Source organism: Equus przewalskii, chromosome 18 (genome assembly GCF_037783145.1).
Source record: "Equus przewalskii isolate Varuska chromosome 18, EquPr2, whole genome shotgun sequence".
In the NCBI taxonomy this organism is placed as follows: Eukaryota; Metazoa; Chordata; class Mammalia; order Perissodactyla; family Equidae; genus Equus; species Equus przewalskii.
This window is the reverse complement of record NC_091848.1, coordinates 33,266,782-33,290,560: the sequence shown is the minus strand read 5'-3', so window position 1 is coordinate 33,290,560 and position 23,779 is coordinate 33,266,782.

Here is a 23,779-nt window from a genome sequence, read left to right as displayed (position 1 = left end):
CAGGCTTTCTTCTTTGTGCTTCCTTTCTTTCCAGGATCAAGGCCCTTCATATTTTTGGTCTTGGTAGCTCTCCAAAGACTTCAAATGGATTTTTAAAAAATGATATATTTTATCTAATTTTCTAGTTGTTATTGACAGGAAGGTTGATCCTATACAAGCTAGTCTGCCGTAGCTGGAAGCAGAAGTCACACCTCTGTTTGAGGCATATGGATCTGGGGACAGTGCAGAGAAAGTCCGGTAGGATGTTCTAGACAAGAGGCAATGAGGACTTGAGCTAAGGACAAGCAGGGAGGGAGGGGATAGGCTTGAGAAATCTGGGCAATTTAGGAAAGTAGAATTAGCTGGACTCAGTCTCAGACTCGAGGTGGGACATGCGAGAGAGGGAGAGGAGGAATTCGAGGGTGGCTTTCAGGTCATGGCCCTCAAGTCTCTTGGGCGACAAGGAGGACGCACCCTTCTAAGGTGACTAAAGGAATGGGGCCTGGAGAGAATTCTTTCTGGTGGCACTGGAGGTGGCCACATAGAGTGTGCTGTGTGCAATGCCCTGAGTCAGTGACACTGGAGGTGCCACCTGTTAGGGCTGGTGGTCAGTGGCAGGGCAGCACTACCTCCCAGGCTACTTCTGTAGCGTGATTTTAGTGTGAGTCTGGCTGCTCCCTTCTTCCCCTTCCCCCTCCTCCTCCTCCCTCCTCACCTCCTCCTCCCTCTCTCTCCTCCACTTCCTCCTCCTCCCTCTCTCTCCTCCACTTCCTCCTCCTCCCTCCTCACCTCCTCCTCCCTCTCTCTCCTCCACTTCCTCCTCCTCCCTCTCTCTCCTCCACTTCCTCCTCCTCCTCCCTCCTCACCTCCTCCTCCCTCTCTCTCTTCCACTTCCTCCTCCCTCTCTCTCTTCCACTTCCTCCTCCCTCTCTCTCTTCCACTTCCTCCTCCTCTCCCTCCTTCTTTTTCTTCTTCCTCTTCTTCCTCTTTCTCCCTACTCCTATTTTTCTGGCTTCTCCAGCCTTCGGGGCAATTCTGATACCCTTTGAATAAACCCACTTTCTGTTTCTAGAATCCATCTCTGTTGCTTGTCACCCAGAACTCTGATGAATAAAGAAGTGTACACTCATATGTCCAATTTATACATTACAGAAGTTTTTCTCCCCATGGATTGAATTTCTCGATATAACTTATAAACACACTTGTCCTGTTTTTCATATATTCTCAGAAGTGTTGGGAAAAGGCCAGAATGTAGAGATGAAGGGTGGAGCAGAATGGCTATTTCAAGCAATGGTAGTATAATAAATACCTTTTGCTTAGTTGAAGCCATGAGAATGATGGGTATTTCCCAGACATCGTGTAGCCTGAGAAAGAAAGAGAACTTATGAGTTTTTATTTAGTCTATCTCCTTTCCCAACCAAGGTGAGATGTTCCCTTCTGGGGATGCTGAGCTAGTTCCGGGTACCCAGGCTGTGTGACTTCCTCCTAGCATGCTGCTGTGCTGGTCAAGCAGAGGCCAGCCCAGCATTTACCTTTCAGCTGGGGAGCAGCAGAGTCTCTGCCTGTCCTGAGTGAGCTTTCTCCTCCTAGGCGTGGGGGTCTGACCAGAGTACCAGCACTCTGCTCCCTGCAGGGCCCAGAGGCTGCTTGGGGAGCAGACTGTTCAGTCTCCCTGGGGCAGGTGGCCTAAGCTGGAAGCCTAGGGCCCAGAGGCCAGACTTCAAGTGTTTTGTGCCAGTCTCAGCCTATCAACAGTGATGCTATTAGCTAGATATGCCTGGGGGCACTCGCCTGGGCCTGGGTTCCCCTTGGAACCAATGTCATGACTGGACTGCCTCTTGTAGTTCTTATTGTGTTTACAAGACACCCTGAGCAATAACCATCAGGGAACTTTGAAAGACACAAGGTTCATTACTCACAGATCCTAGAGGGTACGCAGCATGCTCAGGGCCACGCAGTGAGGTCAAGGGTGGGTAGGGGAGGAGGGGCCTAGGGTTCTGCTTTTGTTGGGACCAGGGTAGGGGCCCAGCGTTTCAAAGGTTCACTCTTTATTGGTGAATTTAAAACTTAAGAGCGGGAATTAAAGCGCAGGAAGAAAAGAAAAAGAAAGTGGTCAAACGGTCAGTTATCTAAATCAACCAAAGATCTTTAAACAAAGGAACTTCAAGGGGAGCAGCCTGACTCCATCTTGTCATGTGGCTGGCGATGTGTTTATGGCAGATAGCTGTCTCTAAATTGGATGCCTCGGCAAGCAAAGCTTAAGTCGGACACCTGCGTTACAAAAAAGAAAAACCACTGTCAGGGCTTATACCACATAGGGCATCAGTACATCAGTGTGGTCCTTGGAGCCCAGCAGACCACAGGGAGACAGGGAGGATGTCTGGCACCAGGGCTTCTGCTGTTCAAAGGTCAGCAGAGAAGTCAGATCCCGGAGGATCCTGCTGGCCCAGTTCAGGTGTTTGGACTTTACTCTGGGGGCCCTGAGGAGTCAGTGGGTTAAGTGACATGATTGCACTTTGGAAGGCTGACTCCAAATGAAAATAGACGGGAGGGAAAGAAACTATATGTTGTGAGACCAGTTAGGATCTGCCGGCTGGTAGTCCACGTGAGAGATGATGCAGATTTGCACAAGATGGTGTGGTAGGGAGGTGGGGGGTGGTGGGGGAGTGGAGCTGACAGACAGTTTAGAGCCAGAATGATAGAATGTAGCAAGATCTACAGTGACCACAAGCTGCTCTTCTCTAAGCCAGGTCCGCAGGAAGAACCACTGGATGTGAAGGGAAGACGGTGAGCTCTCTTTGGACATGGCGGCTTGAGGTGTCTGTGGGACATTCAAGGCAGTTGGGCAGATTGTGAGTCTCAGGATCAAGGGCAAGCTCTGGGGGAGAAATTTGGAATTTGGAGCCCTTGATCTGAGCTGGCCTCTGTCTGAACCACCCTACCCCAAACCCCTGGTGATGGCCTGGGTGTCTGCATATGTGCTGCCCCAATCCCTGAGGCTGGATTCCCGTTCACACTTACTCATACCATCTTCTGCTAGGACCTCCCCAGATGACCCACCCTGCCCTGTGGGCTGGCCATGTCTGTGGGCCCCAGTCCTCACAATCTGCTCCATCCTGCCTCTTAGGAGCTGGAGTCTGACAGGGGCAGGCCGGCCATCTCAGTCCTCTAGCTGGAAGAGGTCAAGGGCTCACAGTCCAATGGGGCTTCTAACTTCTCAGAACTGACTGTGTGGGCAGACTCAGCCACCCAAGAAGGCCATAAAAGCATGTGCAACAGAGGAGCAATCGCCAGGGGAAACCCATGTGTGCTGGAAGAATCTTGAGGAAAGTAGCATGAACCGAGGGTGCAGCATGTGGGCCATGCCTAGAACTTGGCTCCCGCCAATGCCTAATTCACGATTTACCCTTCTCTTCCCCTGCCAGTACCCAGAGCCTCAAGCCAATCTCTGATGCCCTCCTGATCATGCTTTATTCATGCAGCCTTTTCTCCCTGGGAGACATTTCCCCCACGTGTCATTCCCAATGAATTAAAACACATCTTTCAGCCATTCCCACTGTCACCTCTTCTCTGAAGTCTTCCTCAAGGCATGACCTGTCCCCCCTCCTCTGGGCTTCTGATGCTCTGGGCAACCTCAAATCTGGCACCACTTAGGACATCACCTGGACTGATGTGTTTGCAGGTCTGTCTCACCTGTCGTACTGTAAACTCTTTGAGGGGCCTTTTTCATCTTTCTGTGTCTGGTACCTAGTCCAGGGCCTGGCACATAGGAACTTAATAACTATTTGTTGAATGTATATGTAGGGGAGGAAGAGAAATCCTCCACCCACTCTAGATCCTTCTGGCCAGGCTACGAATTAAATTGACATGAGACAGAATAACAGGAGGAAACCAAACAAAGCTTTATAACATGCATACATGGGAGACACTCAGGAAAACTGAGCAACTTGTCAAAATGCCAGAGGCTCTCATCTTAAATACCATCTTCAGCTAAAGACAAAAGAGGATGTTGGGGGTGGGGGGAGTCAGCTATGGAAGCTTACCAGAAAAGCACAGTAAACAGAATAAGGTTATAATGCAGATTTAAGTCCTTGCCTTCCACATTGATAAGAGTTTCTAGAGATAAGGTCATCCCACCTCTTCCTGGCACAGAGAGGGAGACATCTTTTCAGATGGAGATTTTCCTTACAAATGTAAATGTCTCTTGCAAGGGGTAAACTCTACTTTTCAGAGCTTCTCCCATGTCTGCAGTTTTTAAAAGTAACCAGCCCAAAATAATCCTTATGCCAAAGAGACATTTTTTGGGATGGATAATTCTGATCCCCCACATATATATGAATAAAATAATTACACAAAAGAACTGAAAAGAGCCTCAGCCTGGTCAACAGCAGCCCTGTGTCCAGTCTTGGTCCCACATCCCCCTAGCTCCCTGAATCACCTTGGGTAGGTCACTCTCCCCTCTTCAGCATCCTCAGGTGTAACATGAAGGAGGTGGGACCAGTTGTCAAGGGTTGTCCTCCTCTGATGTTCTGTAATCTGTGAATTGACCTCACCCTACTGCTGGCAGGCAGCAAATAAAGGGATCCGAAAGACACAAAGCTCCAATTAGTACTCCAAGACTTGAAGACCTTGAAATCTTGCCAAACCAATAGCCACAGAAGTCAGGGGAAGCTTCAGGGAAGAGGCATGGGAAGTAGCCGAGGGGAGAGGGAGGCATTGCAGGTGCAGGCAGCAAAGGTACAGAAGGGAAAACGCTCACAGTATGTAGTGAGGTGCAGTGAGGAACTGGCTTTGGGGGGCCAGGCAGGCCTTTTACCCTCCCATCATGCATTGGAATTGCTTGTCACTTCCTGTGTAGCCTTCTAGAAGGCCAAAGAGAAGGCTCTTTAGAGACGAATAACCGAGTCCCCAAATCTTTCGGCTGGAGACACAGAGGATAATGGGGCTGGCCCAGGGCCTGGTGGAAGGTCCCCTGCCTGAATCTGGGACTTGCTTTGTCTCCCAGGTTTATTGATGAGTCTCTGGAGGATTGGCGCATCTGTCTTCCGTTTCTCCCAGGTGCCTCATGCAAGGTTCTGTACCCAGAAGGTGTTACATAAACGCTCAGCAGGGAACTAACAACCAGCCCAAGAACCTGGAAGGAGTCTGTTCAGTGTGCTGAGCATCCGCAGCCATTTAGGGGTGGGAGAGGCTTGTGTTATTTTCCAGAGCTTTGAAAGCTTGGCACGGCTCGTGGTGAACCTATAGGAGTAAATTGCTTGCTTCTGTGAAATGAATTAACTCTCCCAGGGCACTGAGCGGTTAGAGGAAGAAGTAATTCACTAAATGGCCCCTTCCTGTCGCAGAAGAACAAATGTGCTTCACGTGGGCATGGAAATTACCTCTCACAGGAACCTTTCTGAAGAGAATCATTTCATCAAGGCTGTTGGAATCGCGACTAGAACTAGCACTGTGACGCCACAGCCAGCCAGCCCTTGAGGGAGGCAGCACCTCTCTAGGTTTATTGGAGGGAGCTTAAGACAGACCAGGGTAGGGAAAGGCAATACTCACGACAATTAAATATTGCATTTTCCCACCCATTCTCCAGACTGGGAAACTGAGGCCCAGAGAAGGGAAAGGACTTCTAGAGCCATTCAGGGTGGGGCTGGGACAAAAGGACCCCTGGCTCCCAGGGCAGGCTCTGCCCGCAGCTTACCTCTCAGAGCCCTGGTGAGTTCTGACCCAAGGCTATTGGGTTACAAGGTCACTGGGTTAGTGACTGGACCCCCACACCCCTTTATTGCCCCACACTTTTCATCACAGGTGCCCCACAGGGCCAGGCAGGGAACCTGGGAGCATAAGGAAACTTTCCTGCCCCTCCACAGGCGAAGCCACGAAAGCTCTTCTTTTGTTGAAAAGACTCAGAATTTACCATCCTTTGGGAATGAGGATTTTTCACAGACAGCCAGGAATGTGAGGCGGTAGAAAAGGGACTGGTGTATGCCCTGAGTGGGACCCCTTAGTTTAGGCTCTCTCATTATATATACGTGATACATAGGTTACAATGACCCTGTTGACATGGTCATTGAAAATATTAATGTACAGATGAGAAATCTGTGACTCAGAAACATTTGAAAAATTGCGCATGTTTGCCATATACCAAGTGAGGCCTCATTGTCAGGAACTCCCAGGAAATCCTAGAACCTCGGGGTTGGAACTCTCCCGAAAGTTCATCTGGTCCAGCTCCTCCCCATCCTCTCAGTGTTTAATTTGTGTTTCTATTTCATCTTCTGGTTGATTTTCTCCTATCAGCAATAATTATGCTTTGCTCAAACCTCTTGGGCTACAAATCACCACCCTCGGCAAGCGGATTTCTGACAATTTCAAACTCCTGCTTATCTGCCGGCGAAGCCTCTTCAGACTCAGAGGCCCATGGGGGCATTTTCAGGGACCCCCTAAGGATAGAGAGTCTATCAATTACTTTTCCCGTAAAGTAGGTCACCCTAAAATGGGCTGAACTGTGCTCTCGCCATGTCCTAGCTGAGGTGCCGACCTGAGGGTGTGTCTCTGAGCGGTCACCGTGGGCTGGCTGAGGGCTGTGTGAAACTGAGCACCCAGCCTGAGGATGCAGAGCTGGCCCCCAGGAGGATTCGGTGTCCAGGTACATGGCGCCTGGGCCCCGTCCTCTCATCTCAAGTGGAGTGACACTGAACCTCGAGCTCAAGGCTCCCTCCCCCAATGGTCTTATTTTCATCCCGCCAGTACCTTCTGAGGGGTTGACAGGGAGGAAGAAGGGGCTGGGGAGGACAGAACAGAGAGATGGGACCCTGAAAACTGTAATTCTGGCGCCTTCCAACTTGGGTCATTCATTTTACTTCTTTGTCTTTGTCTTGTTTGCCCCGCAATGCTCTGACAGTCACGCTACACAGTGGCCGTGATCACACTTTGCAGAGGTAAAGCTCTGACCTGTGTTAAGGGTCAGGGCTGATGAGGGTGGCCCCTGCTAAGGAGACCTGCATTTTGAAAGGGGATCTGGAGGGCTCAGTGAAGCCCATCTTTTCCAGCAGGGCACGTTGGGGACACAGGCTGACGTAGGGGACACCTGTCATCCTTTTCTATTTGGCTTCCATCCCCCTCCTTTGGGGACTTGGCCCGCCTGCCCTATGTGGTCTGCTGAGGCTGCTGACGGCAGGACCTGACCTCTGACTGAAGTCTTAAAGGGGGAGCATGATGTGTCCTGCCACATGGAGAAGGGTGACACCCCTGGCCACTCCTCCCCAGGGAAGGAAGAGGGACTTCATATGGTTCCTGGAAAGTAAATACTCATCAGGCTTGGCCCATTTCTCCTCACTTCCTCTTAGGATGAGCTGTCTGCAGGAAGTCCGTATTCTGCTCTGCAGGACAAGGCAATCCCTGGTCCGGCCCTACTGGGGGTTTCTATTTCTGGGGTTCTGTGTATGGAAGCATACTTTCTCACATCACATTCTCCAATAAAAGACTTACCCATAATACAGATGACAGTTTGGCCTCTGTTGGCTTTATATCTTTGTCTTATCCTCTATTGGTTCAAAACTCAAGTGCAGAAGACGAGTAGTATTTTAAAAAGTGGTGGGGATACTTGACCTGACCTAGGTCAATAGGATTTCCTCTCCTGGGATTTTGAGTCTTGAGACCCATAGGGACCAAATTTAGTTGGAGCAGAGTTATCGATAGGTTGCGCCCCAGAGAGAAAGATGGTGAACTTACCCACCGAGGCACCTAGACCTACCATGCTCCATCCTTGCAAGGCCTGGGCACTCAGCTCTTTGTCTCTGAGAGGAACTGCAAGCAGTCCATCCTTTTGGTTGGATCTTGAAGACTCGACAATATTTTTAGTCAGCAATGGAGAGAAAGCAAGGGTAGGGTGGAGATTCTAGATAGAGAGGATGAGCAAAGGCGAGGAGGAAAAGAACCCAAGGAATGTTTAGAGAAGAGTCCAGTGGTATTTGTCTAAAACATACTACATAGGTGAGCAGGAGACTCAGTAGGCTGGGGCCAGCTCTTGACGGATATTGAATGCCAGATAAGAATTTTGATTTCATAGTGTGGGAATATGAAGACACAGAACAATGTGAGCCAGAGGGCTGAGACGTGCAAGGGTAGACTGAGACCAGCTAAGGCACCACAGAGGGGACCTGCATTGCAGTCCCAGCTTGGCCGCCTTCTCAGCGTGTGTCAGCCCCCTCCAGTACCACTCTCATGAGGAACCAATAGTAACAGCCAGTGGGTATTTTTTCACACCTTCCCTTTTGCTCACACAAACAAATACAGCAATCATAGTTCCCACTCTCCCTTTTTCATAAAAGCTAACCTGATCGTACCCATTACTCTGTGACGTACTTTTCTGACTTAAATTCAGCAAACATTTTCCAAGTCATTGTACACATATTTAACTCAGTTTCGGTTTTGATGGCTGCTTTTTTAATCTATGTATAGATATCCCATAATTTATTCAACCAATTACCTATTGATGGATGTTCAGGTTGTTTCAAGCTTTTGCTAATACAAAAGATAGTGTAATAAATGTCCTTCAAATATGCTCTTATATACTTACATTAACTTTTTTTTTAGAATACGAGCTCAAAAGTAGCACTCCTGTGTTAAAGAGCAAGCCCATTGAAAATTTTGGTAAATATTTCCAGATTATTTTCCAAAAATGTTGTAGCAGTTAATTCCCACTCTTATGCACACTCATTTGATGAGAAAAATTAAGTCTGATAATACAAGTGTGGGAGAATATGTCCATTAACTGGATCTCTTATACTTTCCTGGTAGAAGTGCAAATTGGTATGACCATTTTGGCAAGTACTTCAGCATTACCTTGTAAAGCCGCACATTCATATAACCTATGACTCAACTTCTTCACTACTAGGTACATATATAAGAAAAATGCTTTCACATCTATTCTAGGAAATTCACACAACAATGCTCCAGCAGCATTGTTCATATCAGCAAATATCCAAAAATAACAAACACCCTTTGACAGGATATTGAACCTATAAATTGTGTCATTGTCACACAATGGCAGTAAAAAATGGATGAACTATAGCTACATGTCATAATATAGTATATATATATTATATACTATATATACAGATATAAAATATTGAGTGAAATATTAAGAACCAGAATAATATTCTTTGCTATTATTAGAAACAACTGTACATATAATAAAAAAATAAACAAAAGTGTACATATAACAAAACTTTTTTTTAAGAAATCAAGATAGTAATAGACAGGCAATCGCCTTTGATGGGGGGAGATAGAGGGTTTGGATGGAGAAGAAACACATAGGCAGGTACATTTGATTGCCAATGCTCTGGTTCTTTAAAGTGGTTCATCAGTGTTAGTTATATCATAAATAGATGATAATTAATTAATTAACTAAGTAACTAATTAAAAGAGGGCCATTCATGAGAGTGTGTCAGGAACCAAGGCTATAATAAGAAAAAGAAGACAGAGAAAAATGAAACAAATGTCAAGGAATAAGAGATGAGAATTTAGTCCTGAGGGGACCAGTTTCTGTCTGATGACAAGTCAGGATTCTCAGCCTCCTGGGTTGGAATCAGGGCACCGGGTGGGGACATTGACACTCTCAATACAGAGTCCTTGCCAGAAACCTGACTTGTTTTGTAATAACAAACACCTCGGATTCCCAGTCATGGTAGTTCTCTTCGTGTATTGCTGTCGTCAGTCTGTCACCCTGAAGGTCTGGGAGTGATTGATTTCTTCCTATCTCATGTGTTTCATTCATCCTTTGGGGAAAAATCCTGTCTGGAAATTTTTATCTTGCCTTGGAGTGATACAACCATTGGTTGAGGTGAATCAGCACCAAGCAGCCACACACTTTTGTTTGGGATTCAGGATGACGCTGCTCAGAGCAGGGTGAGCTGCCCCAGAGAGAAGCTCTGTTCTCTTGCCATGCAAAAGACATACTCACCTCCACATCACCTCTCTGCTGTCCCGGCCAGCTGGCCACCCCTCCAGGCCCAGGAAAGGCATGGATGAAAGGGCAGAGCAGATTGGAATGGAGAAGACTGCCATCAGGATGACTTCTCAAGGACCTCTTCCAGTAGTGGCCATCTTGGCCTCACTACAGGGTCATATGGTCCCTCCCTGAAGGGTTCCCATGCTAGGACAGTCACCTTGCCCCCGGAACTGGCTTGGTTGCCAACTTTCTTTGACAAGAAAACGGACTAAGTGGCTTCTTGTGGCCAGGTCCTGGCTAGGAGGGTCAGGATGAGAGCACAGACTTTCCGTCCGCTTCTGTATCCTGGGGCTTGGAATGGAGCTGTCTGGGGGCACAGCTATAATTGTATAAAGACAGATGAAATACGCACTCTCTCCAGCAGGAAGAGAAGATGATGAGCTCTTATTGTTATTATTTTTGATTTACAAAAAGAACAAGTCATAAAGCCCCAGGGCCACTTAGCTAATAGACACATATTCACCAGGTGCTCTCTAATGCATCATGTTACGGGCATTATAGCCAGCTCTCTGCTCCTCTCCTAGCCTTAGTCTGGCTGAACAGTTGGAACCCAAACCAGCACAATCTGGACCGCTCCCAAACAGTCCAGGATGTTTGCACCAGGCATCAACCCACCTCTAAGCCTGTGTTTCATGACCTGGGCCCTCAGAGCTTCTTACACCAGCAAATCGGAATTTGTCAACAATAGGAAGAAGATTATCCACTCGAGAAGATAGAACTCTGTTGCTAGTCATTTCCCGGACCTGTGGTCATTTCAGGGACTGCAAATATAGGAACCTGTTCTCCCCACTCAAACTCTTCTCCCCTCAATAAGCTGGGTCAATAAGACCCAGCTACATGGATTTATTTGGTCTCTAAACAATCTTTAAACTTTGGCAATATACTCTGTCCACCATGGTCAGATTCTTCTCCCAAATTCCCTTCTTGAAATTCTGCTCCTTCTTCAAGCCCCAAGTCAAATGCTGCCTCTATTTTGGAACCTTCCTAGTTTCTCCCAGTTGGAATTAAATTCTTCTCCTTCTGCCCTTGGCCATCTCATGGCATCTAAACTACATGCTGAGTATTGTGGTTGTGCCCAGTTCTGCCTTTTCTGTTTGTCCGTAAGTCCCTTGAGGGCAGAGAATGAGGTCATGAGGGAAAAGACAGGTGAAGTGATTAGCAGAGTTAGAACACGGCACAAACTAAAGGAATGTCAGCGCCTTCTTTCTCTGCACAATGCCTTGGAGCAAAGCAGGCCTTCAGATTTTAGTTGAACTTACATGGAACTGAGAGGACAAAATGACAAACAAGCCAAAGAAATAAGAAATAGAATAAAAGTTTTGTGGGACTTCTGAAATATTTGTTTTGAGTGGAGAAAAAGGGAATGAGTCCAATTTTGCTACAATGCAATTTGGAGGGAGCTTTTCCAGATTTAGTTGTTCCAAGTGCAGGAACCTAATCAGATTGCATGATTTGAGTTCCTTGATTTGTAATATCTGAGATGGGTTCCACCTGTTATCCTCATCCAGCCTCTGGCATGTCTGACCACGCATACTCTCACAGGACAAGAGGAGGTGACTGTGTGTTTACTCACAATGAACTCCACACACGTGGGTTTCCTGTTCGGCTTGGAGTGAGCAAGGGAGTCATCACCTATATTTGAAATATTTTGTTATACACATTTTTAATTATCATATTTGTAAAAACGGGATGTGGCCTCCAAATCTAGCTGAGCAATTAGAGTGTTTTACTGCAAAGGACAATGTGTTGTAATTATTTTTGCTTAGTTCTTCAAATAGCCTTGATCTTATTGTTTCTCTTTTGATAGAACAATATAAGGGGAAATGAGCTTGGATCATCTGGGGGAGGATTAATAATAGTTACTGCCTCCACCTCCCCCCACCGCCATCAGCACCATTTGATGACCACCTCTGCTTGGCCACTATCTCTAAGCCATACAAGAATCCTGCAAAATCAGAAATATTTCCTCCATTTCAAGATAAGGAAACGGGTGAGGCCCAAAAAGGGTACACAATTTCAGCACAAGACTAAAGCTAGGATTCAAAATCAAGCCCATCAGCCGTTGATGCTTATCTCTTTCCCGCCACCTCCCACCCCCCACCCCCGACCTCCTTCCGAGAAGCCAGGCTGACTTTTGTGTGGGCGCATATGGCAGTGATGAGTGTTGCTAAGCCCAGGATGGGCACCACGAGCATTAAATGCATGCAGAGGTCTTGCTGGAGGGTTTATGGAGGACTGGGGCTCCTCGTATCTGAGGACCCTTCTGATCTTTTGATATCAAGAAAAGAGTTCCCTCTCCCGACTCTACCCCCCCCCCAACTTTGGGTCATTAAAAGACAAATTGGGACAACAGATAATGATGCCTATAGTTTGAGCCCTAGTTTCTTTCTGAGCCTATGCAATTGCCTTGAGATGTAGTGGAAAACTCACACAGGCTGCGAACTCGAAGCTGTTTTCCTTGACAAGTTACTTAGTGTCTCTGAGCTTCAGTGTCCTTAAAGTGAGGCTGATAAAATTCCCTTTTAGGGGGGATATAATGATAAAATTGATGCGGGGTCGGTGAGCCGAGGAGTCGAAAGAAAGATTTCTTAGACTCTTAAGATCTGGCGGTAGTGCTCTTTTATTTAGAGAATAGAATAGCATGGGGACAGGACCCATGGGCAGTCGAGCTTCTGCTGCTGCCCCGAGTTGAGGGTTAGGGCTAATTTTATAAGGCATGGGTATGTAAGTCATCTCTTTACCAAGACAAAGGAAAGAACATGGAAAAAAGTTAAAATGGTATCAGTGCAGGTGGGGTCTGGCCATTGGGTGGTCCCACAACTTTTAGATAAGAATCAAATCGGATTAAGTAAAGGTCAGAAGCCACCACCCTAAATCAGTTACATGAGATTGCCAGACAGCAACCAACCTAAGTTCTTGCCTTCCCCATTAAGAGTTTCTAGGGACAAGGTCATCTCTCCTCTTCTTCCTGGTACAGAGAGGGAGGCACCTTTTACAGATAGAAATTTACCTTACAAATGTAAATGTGTCCCAACAAGGGCAAGTTCCATTCCCCAGAGCCTCCTTCCCTGTCCCAGTTTATCAAAAGCAATCAGCCCCAAACAATCCCAATGCCAAAGAGACATATCTTGGGGTGGCCAATTTCAGGTCCCTACAAGGTCATCCCCCCTTCCTTCACAAACACAATGTCTCTCAAAAGGGCAAGCAAAATTCCAGTCATCGGAGCCTGTTTCTCATCTGCAGTTTTAAAATTAACTGGCCTAAAATCCTCATCAAAATGATTTGTCGAATGGTAGCGCATAGAAAAATACGTGGAAGACACTACGCACTCTATAATGAGGATATTACTTCCTTGAGTAAATAAGCATAACAATACTCCCCTCAGAGGATTGGTGTAAATATTGAGTGATATGATGAAGGCAAGAAGGCTGCGTCAACGAAGCACCCTGGAGGCACATATGGGATTCTCATAGGTGGTCTTACAGATACAGACACCGGGCCCCAGAGCAAGTAATTGAGTTGTCCAGGGTTCCTTTTGCTCAATGAGAAGTGGATGTGTTGTCCCCGCTGATGAGGATTTTTAGGCTGCTTAATTTTAAAATGGCTTATGATGAGGATTTTTAGGCTGGTTAGTTTTAAAACTGCAGATGAGATTCAGGCTCCAAGGAGTGGAATTTGTTTGCCCCTTTGTTGGGAAACATTTACATTTCTAAGGGAAACCTCTATCTGTGAAGATGCCTCCCTCTCTGTGCCGGGAAGAAGGGGGAATGGTCTTATCTCTAGAAGCTCTTAATGGGGAAGGCAACAACTTAAGTTGGTTGCTGTCTGGCAATCTCGTGTAACTGGTTTAGGGTGGTGGCGTCTAACCTTTCTAACCTTTACTTAATCCGATTTGATTCTTGTCTAAAAGTCATGGGATCACCCAATGACCAGACCCCACCCGCACTGATACCATTTTAACTTTTTTTCATGTTCTTTCCTTTGTCTTGTAAAGAGATGAATCATATACCTATGCCTTATAAAATTAGCCCTAACCCTCAACTCGGGGCAGCAGCAGGAGCTCTGACTGCCCGTGGGTCCTGTCCCCACGCACCAGCTCTGCCTGCCCATGGGTCCTGTCCCCATGCCAGCGGGGGCAGCAGCAGCGGCTCTGCCTGCCCATGGGCTCTGTCCCTATGCCAGCGGGGGCAGCAGAAGCGGCGGCAGCAGAAGCTCTGACTGCCCATGGGTCCTGTCCCCATGCTATTCCACACTATTCTCTAAATAAAAGAGCACTACTGCCAGATCTTGAGAGTCTAAGAAATCTTTCTTTCGACTCCTCGGCTCACCGACCCTGCATCACCCGCCATACCATGCAGCCCACTCCTCGGTGCCCTGCAGTGGGTAGGAAATGTTGGACAGCAGGCAGGTGGGAAGGCCGGCCTGTGGTCAGCCCCTCAGAGGAAGGAGGACATGAGAAAAGGAAGGCCACCCTTGGGAGGTGAGGGTCTCCAACATTTCACGTTAGTCGTAGACTCCAAGTGGTTTCCATACTTGACAGGACTGAAAGGCAAGAGGGTCTGACCTGTTTAAATAACCCAAATCTTGTATCAGGAGAGATACAAAAGCAGTTAAAACTCAGCTAACATTTGTCAGTCCCAGAAGCACCTCCAGTGTTCACTCAGGCTCCTTAGAAGGAAGCCGTTCAGTGAGAGGAGGTGATGGATGGGTGTAATATGCTACAGCGGCTCTGAGCTGAGCCTTTATCACGTTAGCTCCCACGCCCTGGGCGTGATGCATGGACTCAATTCACTTCACACCACGACAGCCCCGCTCTGTCGTGAGAGCCTCTCTCTCCAGACATACTTGAGGGCCAGGGAGGGGATCATGAGCGAGGACACACAGTGAGGGGTAGGGCAGAGGATGGGGCTGGATGGCTGCCACCTATGCTTACACAGTTCACCTGGGGCTGGAAGACCCCAAGGCAAATGGACTTTTCTGTAAGAGATAGACCATCCCTTCCCCTGGTCGGACCCATTTGTTCCATTTAAGATGCAAAGGGGCAGGCCTAGGATAAGTAGCATCACAGATTTCTGAAATCTGCTTGTTTTTGTTTAAAACTTGTTTTCTTTCATGCTTCTGGCTTGTTTTTCTTTGGAGTTTTGAAGTGATTAAAATCTGTTTATTTATTGTTTTCAAAACCTTTGGCTCACTCAGACAAAGGGAGCTGGGATTAGCGAAGAGAACATTTGATTAGGAACTGAGAGACCGAACTAGCCCTGTGATCTTGGGCAATTTCATTCTTTCCAACAAACATTTAGGGCCCTCGTTGTGTGCAGAGGATCCTCCCAGATGCCACGGAAGATGCCAAGATGTACGGAACAGCCTCTGCCCCAATGCCTTCCTGTGTCTCACCTTATCTGAAGATTGAGGATCATGGGATGTGACAACTCCCTCTGTCAGGTTGTACTTAGGATCAAGAGGGAACTCATGGAGCACACGGCTGGAACACAGAGGTGCTCAGCACATCTGGCAGTGACATTGAAATGACTTTGCTTTTCTTCTGTCCTCATTTATGGCATGTCTCATTAACCAAAGTGTTACTGATCAAGATGTGACTGCTCCCTTTTCACTTTTATTTAAAAACAAGACTTGAGTTGTAACCCTTTTTGCTCATCTAAGGATATGGAATTTAAGACGGAGGCCTGGCTGCCAGCAACACTCTGCTTTCATGCCATTAGAAATACATAGTGCTCCAAAAGTGAAGAAAAATGCAGCCTTCAATTATCCTAAGGAAAAAAATGTAGGTCACAGAAAGACCCCTGAGAAAAACTGCTACCTTCTGCCAACCTCTTTTCATCACCTGGAAAGGAAGGGAGGGGTCCGAGGAGGGCACTCGGTGAGAACAGGGGGTAGGCTGTGGCTCTCCGAATTTCCTCCATGACTCATCGATGTGGAAGAGCAGATGTTGAGGCCTCAGAGCCCAGGATCAAGGCCCCAAAGTGCTCTGAGGCACAGCCAGAAAGCTGGGCCCCCGCTTGGGGATTGGGGTGAAAATGGCTTACAGAAGGGGTTTCCCAGCCAATATCAATTGCCTGCTGGGTGTGAGCGAGAAATGAAGAAGGCGACTCCCTGGATTCGGAGGCTCTGGCTGGGTTGGCATCAGATTAATGCGCAAAGCCCAGGGAAGTGGCTGCTTCCCATATAAATCCCTGTCATTTTTTCATGTGCTGGGTCCCTCAGGATTACCCTGGTTGACTCCTCCTGCCCGAACACCACAGGTCAGTTCAGGTGGAAGCTGAGGACCAGCAAGAGACAGCCATTAAGGAAGGAAGCATCAATCTGTCTTGAAATGGATAGACCAGGTGGGAGCGGGGGCTCAGGGCTGCAAGAAGCCAGGAGAGGGAGGCTGTGTTTGCCGATATCTTCATCAGCTCCACAGACCAAGGGCTAAAGGCCCCTGAACAGCGAGCAGAGGATGGAGACTGTGAGCAATGGGTTGTTGATAACTTAGGAGAGGGCCAGGGGTAAGCTGGGGCGGTGTCTCTGTCAGACAGGGACCACTGCTTGGCTTACAGTCAGGATTGCGGGAGCAATGGCTTCGGAAACTTATGCCTCCTTCTTTCCAAGCTTCTTCATCCACCCAAGGTGATGATGGATCCTGGGATGCAGCTTGCCTGGGCCATGGGGACTCTTTAAAGATGGCTCCCATGGGGAAGTGGAGGAGTTAATTGCACCAAGGGGGCAGGGCGGGACTTGTGCAGTGTCCTTCACTCCCAGAGCAGTGGGAGGCATGGCAGTGGCATGAAGAGAATGGGAGCAAAATTTATCATCCAAACTTGTCAACCTTGGAAAGGGAGAGGCTCATTACTGATAATTATTCCAGGGCAGCAGGTGTGAACTGAGGCTGTTTGGGGCTGTAGTGGATGCTGTGGCATGCCACCCACTTCCTCCCATCTGGACCAGGACACTCAGCTCCCCACTGCTGATGACTCCAACATTGCCCTCTGCTGAGAGGAGCTTATGCCACCTCCTCAGGGATAACATACCACTGAAGGCTGGTTGATGGGGGAACATAAAGACCTCGTCCCTTTGCCTCATTTTGGGACAAATCTGAAAGGCCACTCCAGCCCCAGAGCTCACCCTGGGATTGACTGAGGAATTTGTTGTGACTATGTTGTCCTTCAGTTTCTCACTCTGCCCAGTCTGCTTCCCTCATCCCTCACAGAGTCTTGCTGAGAGAACTTTCCAGTAAACCTGCTCACAACTCTCCATCTCAGATTCTGTTTCTTGGGGAATCCAACTAAGACAGTTGGTATCACCAGTTGCCTGAGGAAGCTGACTCTAAAATGAGAATGTGGGGCCGGATCACCTGCTGGCTGGTAGGTGGAGTCTGGGCCGCCCCTGGCATGCTGTGCCAGTTCAGTTGCTAAGACGTTCACTGGTGGTGGAATGGGATGGAGGGCTTCTGGAAGGGAGGTGCTAGCAGGTGCAATATCTCAGGTGTTTGAGGGGTTGAGGAAGTTATAATTATAAGGACTAGGCACTCAGATGGCTTCTGGAAGGTCCATTCATGCATTGGAGAAAGACAAGGAAAGGCTGAGGATGACTAACCACCAATTTAAGGCAAAGTATGAGAGTCAGCGGCTCTCCTTGGCAGCATGTAAAGAATTATCATCTCCTGCATCTGGAGGGAGGAAAAAGCTCAGGATCAGGCTGAGAGCTGAATCTTGAGGGTGGCTGAGCTCCAGAGAAGGTGGAATTCTCAACCTCAGCATGTCTACAATGCCACAGTCATAGTGGTTGGGAAGGAGTGAGACCTCGAGACTTGAGACAGGGACATCTGGGCCAACACATGAGAACCACGAGAGCGCTTGAACCTTCAGGGCCTGTGACCCCTGGGGCCACAGGGAAGTGACCCCCCCTCCCTATTAAAGGCTACTACCCTCCAGCTTCTGCCTTACAAGATAACAAGCTCCTGCTTCTCCTCCCTCCCACTCCAGGATCTATCCCCACGTCCCCTCCAGGCCACCAGGCCAACAATGAGGGTCAAGTCACAAAAAAAACCATGGGGGGAAGTGCTGGGCCTATTAAGGGGAGAATGGGACAATACAACAAAGGAGGTACACAGTCTCACCAACATGTACCAGCAGAAGCCTAGAGAGCGTGCCATGGGACTGGATCCTGAGGGTGCTAGGTCAAGAGAGACAGAACGTAAAGCTGGTTAAGGAAGAATTTATTGCTATGGGAGCACTCTGCAGTAACGTAAGACTTAACACCCTGGCAAGGGCCCCAGGAAATGATACTAATATGTTGCATGCTATGTTCTAGAAGCCTAGGAAAAAAGTAAGGTGGAAATTCCAAAACTGCATGGCACCCCGTGGAAGAAGGAATCAAAGGGCTCAGGGCATGCTAGAGAGGCCATCCTATATACAAGGCCAGAAAGCCCCTCAGCCAACTATGTTCTGTGAGAGGGTCTGGCAGACCCTCCATTTGCCAAGGTGATAGGAATGGAGATGGGGCACCAGCATCACTGAGAAGCTCAGTGGTTCTCTAAGGCCAGGGCTGATGGCAGGAGATGCTGGTACAGAATTGGGCTCCCTGGTAGCAATGGGAACAATGGAGTCCTGACACAATAGAGACCAGCTGACAGCACTGAAGACCATCAGGAGCAGAGGGAGTGCAATTGTCTTAACGAGCAACGAGGATGGAGGGACGGTCAAGGGCCTTAACCTACAGAGCTATGCAGACGCAGTTAACAGAGTACGGCTGTTTTACGGGTAGAATATGGGTGGCAAACAAGAGTATTAATCAATCTATGCAACAACAAGAAACCAAAGATGGATGATCAGGAGGCTGAGGGCAGCTGCCCCAGTAAGAGAGCCATGATTCTAGCTCGGAGCCGCATCAGCCAGAGTGTGGAAAAAGTATTCACAGTTACAGGCCAGAATGCTAACATGGTCAACCTTGGAAATACTAACACAAAAGGGCAGCTGACATGGGATGACAGATGGAAGGGATGGAAAGAAGAGGGAAGTTCTAGGATCTTTATCTACCACAGTAAGGAGAGAGTCCCCATAGAGGTAGGATAAGAAATAGAGGTTCAAATATATTAGTTAAATTTATCAGTAGAGGACTGAACTAGCACTATAGATATATTGGGAGGGGCTGTGGGGTGGTAGCAGGAGTAAGGGAGCTAACCTTCCATCTGCAATAAACAATGCCTAAAGTTAATGACTGAAAAATTAACCATATAAGCTGTTTTATTAGAGGCGTGGAGGTAACTACTAGGAAACTAACTGAAAACAATGCCCAACCCCCCAGCACCAAATGACTATAAATGGTTGTCTTCGAGTTGTGGAAGCAGGGTGCAGAGAGATGGAGCAGAGGCTTGGCCTATTGTTTTTCTTTCATATGCTCTTATATACTCTTATTTTTAAATCAAGTGCATGTATCATTTTGGTGCATTTTTAAATAATCACAAAAAAGAGAAAAAATCGGAAACCCTCATGTAGTCAAACCAAGAATATTCAGACCTGCAACAAAAAATTGAGTGATCACATGGAATTTATTTGTTAAATTGTCTTCTGTAAAAGTGAGTTCATTAAAAAAGGCTACAGAGAGAATTATGAACCTCTTGACTTCAATTTCAAAAAGAAAGGGTGGTTTAGAATTGAAGTATCATTCCCACCAGAATTATCACGTGTCAGATGAGCAGTGCTGTGTGTCCATTCTCTGGGTGTAAAGATCAAGAGGCAGTTGTTGGGCGGGAGTTGGCCCTTGGGTAAACGGTCAATACAGGGTGGGTCCACGGTGAATACCTTGGCAGCCAGAGAGGACACAGTTCACATGAAAGGAGACTGGTGGCTGTTAAAGTTTTAGGATCTCTCCTTAGTCTTCAGGGAGCAATTCAGTGATGAAACGGGAGGCACAGATTCGTCACGCAGCCCTGGCTGGGTGGGGCTCCTTCTTTCTGCCCCTTGCAGGTTGTATAACCTTCAGCCAGTTACTTGGATTCAATCAGCCTCAGTTTCCCCACCTGTAAAATAAGGTTAATAAAACCTCCTCCCAGAGTAGGCGAGAAGATAAGTGAGAACAAGTGCACAGTGCAGAGCATCCTGCCAGCTACGGTGTGAAGAGTGGGAGGGAGAGTGAAGGGCAGGGGTCTCTCATCACGCAGACTCGGGAGGCCCAAGGACTGGTTTCCTGGCCTCTGGGACCCAGAACATCACCAAGAATATCAGGAAGAGAGGCCCTGACCAGCTGGGAGAAGGCAGAGGGGCTGAATCTGGTTGGCCAAAGAGAGACAGAGGCCATCTGAGGGCGTCCCTGTATCCAGGCAGCATTGTCAGCTACCTGGCTGGGATGCCTCACAACTTCATAAATAATCAAAGGGCAGTGAATTATAGAGAATCGGAGGGAATGGCTTCTTTGTGCTAATTTTATTTCCCAGAACAGCCCAGCTTGACTCTCCATCTGTTTTCAGCGTGACCCTGCTTTTTACCTAATTTCTCAGTCGGATGCTAGAGGCAGAGAGAGGTTAAGTGATTTGCCCGAAAGCCCTTGGTGTGGTTACTTTTCACAGGGGTGAAGTCTGGGTGACTGCATCAGGGCCTCCTCCACAGTAATCCTTCAGAGAGGTTCTGGGGAAACTGTGAGGTTTGGAGACAGGCACACTTGGTATTGCATTCCCCTCTGAATGAAAAGCCCACTGCTTATGCTAAGTCTCAGTTTCTCCATCCATCAAATGGGCTAAATAACACCTAACCTGCAGGACTGTTGAGAAGCATGTAGCAAACCTGTATCATTCTCAGCAACGCCTGGTTCACCAGAGGGCCTCAGTATGTGGGACTGTTATTTTTGTTATCACTATACAGACTCTTATGATTGGCGGACTCTTCCAAATTCCTTATCTTAGTGGTTTCTTTACAGACTTGATTTCACAGACCAGTAAGTTTTCAAAAAACAAGGGACCGATATAGGCTTGAAAGCTTTTATTTTACTGTGTTAAGGCCTTTAAAGACAGACAAGCTGCCGTCCATTAGCAACGTACTTCTCTTAAAGAAGGCATATTTCAATACACACACACAGAATAGAAATGACGTAATAACAGGAAAAAGGGCAGTCTTTTAAAACTAGGAACAATTCAATTTGTAAAACATTCACCATGTTATTCTTTTTCTCATTTCTCCACAGGTTGGTGAAAACTTTGTCATAAACTGCCAGCTGTCTGCAGATCTGCACTTGGGAATCGCTGCCTCTGTTCCTTTGATCCTCAAAACAACAAATGAAGAAGATGAGGAGTGGATTGCAGTGTTATTCCCATTTTACAGGTGAGCAAACTGAGTCCAGGAGACGGGAACTAACTTCTGATGTTCCTTAGAGCTCTGAGTATCTGTTCTATCGCTACCATCATTCTGATCATCACCAGAATCCTTCATGGAGTAGTTCCTAAGTGCCAGACCCTGTGCTAAGTACCTTACAAGAATTCCCTCATCTTATCCTCCCAGCAGCCCTGTGACTGAGGCTGCTATTATCCCCATCTTGATAAGGAGTAAAGTACAGGTTACAGAGGTAGCTTATCCAAGCTCATACATCTAGTACGTGGCAGAGCCAGGAATCAGACCCAGGTTTAGACATCTCCAAAGCTGCTGCATTTTACAGATTATACCTTCCCAAGGTCACCAGCTGGTAAGATGGAAAGTTGGCTCCCAGTGCTGAGCCTTCTGACTCCTCGCCCACTGCTTTTCCCCAACGTGAAAGGTCTCTGCCTCTCCCTGCCGCTCCCATCTGTCCAGACACACCATCACTTGGCTCCATCACTTGGCCTTTGATGGTGGGGACCCGGGACTGGGAGTCCATCACTTTCACCCAATGACCTTGTCTCCTTTGTCTTCATAGAAGCCACCAGACAGAAACCCTCTCATCTCCCCCGACCCTCCTAAGCTAGGGCCACGCCTGCATCAGCACCAGCTTCTTCTCTCAGCTTTGATGGGCGAGGCTTCCTTCCTCCCACCAGAGGCTCTTTCCCTGGTCACCCCCTCTCACCCACTCTAGGACTTTGCTCCTACGATGATCTCCTCCCTTAACACATCCTCCACCTGGCCCTGCCTGCTCAGGCATCCCTGCCAGGAAGCAGTCTTCCACCTTTAAATGCCGTTCGCTTCCTCTGCCTGACCAACTACTGCCCTGTTTCTGTTCCTCTTCACAGCAAGACTTACTGAAAACACTGGCCATGCTCACCATGCCCTTTTTCTCACCTCCCACTCACTCTTTTAAACTTACTTATTTAAAGTCTTTCCAGTTATTCTCTCATTTGTTGTGGCCGCTGATACTCTGAAATCGAGGTTCATTTTGCTACGCAGTCTTTTGCTTATTTTTTGATTGGAACCTGAGCTAACATCTGTGGCCAATCTGTTTTTTTCCCTTGTCCCCAGAGCCCCCCAGTACATAGTACATAGTACATAGTTGTATATTCTAATTGTAGGCCCTATAGTTGTGCTAATGTGGGATGCCGCCTCAGCCTGGCTTGCTGAGCAATACTAAGTCCGTACCCAGGATCCAAACCAGCAAAACCCTGGGCCACTGAAGTGGAGGGCACAAACTTAACCACTCAGCCTGGGGCCGGCCCCTGTTTAGTTTTGTTTTGTTTTAACAGTAAGCCCCTCTTCAGCAGGGGTTAGCTTCTGGGAGCGTTCCATGTACCTTGGGTTAGAAGATGTCTCTACAAGGTAGTTCTATACTCACTCTGCTCGGGCGGTCAGGTTTCACTAGTTCTGAACAGCGTATGATGTTAATTTCTGGGTCTTGGGTTTCTGTATGTCATGGACACACGTGCCATGGCACAAGCTTGGTTTTCCAGTTTCTCTCACATCTCTTTCCGCATCCAGGGCAGACAGTCAGCTTCCTCATATTAACCCAGAGCTGTGAGTGAGGTTTCTCTAGCTCCTTTCAGAGACAGACAGCTTGTCATTTACCTTGTTCTTCATTCACATGCCTGTAAATAGAGTCAAAGAGAGACACTTGTTCCTCTAAGACTTGACAGTAATGGGAATAACACAGCACAGGGTTCTGTGCTAAAAAGTTCTGAGTTGCACGGATGAATTTTTCTAGGAAATTATCTGTGGAAGACTGGTAAGAATAAAATCAAATATATATCTGGGGGCCGGCCCCGTGGCCAAGTGGTTAAGTTTTCGCGCTCTGTTTCGGTGGCCCAGGGTTTCATCAGTTCAGATTCTGGGCATGGACATGGCACCACTCATCAAGCTGAGGCAGCATCCCACATGCCACAACTAGAAGGACCCACAACTAGAAATACACAACTATGTACCGGGGGGGCTTTGGGGAGAAAAAAGGAAAAATAAAATCTTTAAAATCAAATATACCAGTTATCCTAAATATGTTTTTAAAAGTTAAGCTATTTTTATTATTAAAAAAAAAGAAATAATTCTTTAATTTCTGACGATCCTTTTTCTTCCTCCCTCCCTCCCGTCTTCCTTCTTCCACACCTCCTTCCTTCTTTCCATCTTTCCTCTCCTCCTGTCTTCCTTCCTTCTATTTTTCCTTCTCTTCCTCTCTTCTCTTCTTTCTCTGTTTCTTTTGTCTTTCCTCGGGCTTAGTGATATGATGGTAAACTCTATCTTGATTGATATTTTTCTCTCACAAACCCTCTGCCTTTCTAAAATTGTGAGGGTATATTTGTAATTCACGCAGATTGGTTTCTTTAATCCTTTGCCTTTTTTTCTTCTTCCCTCCTTTTTTTTTTTCTTTAACATAGAATAACCCAAAAACAAATGAACAACAAGCCAAATAATC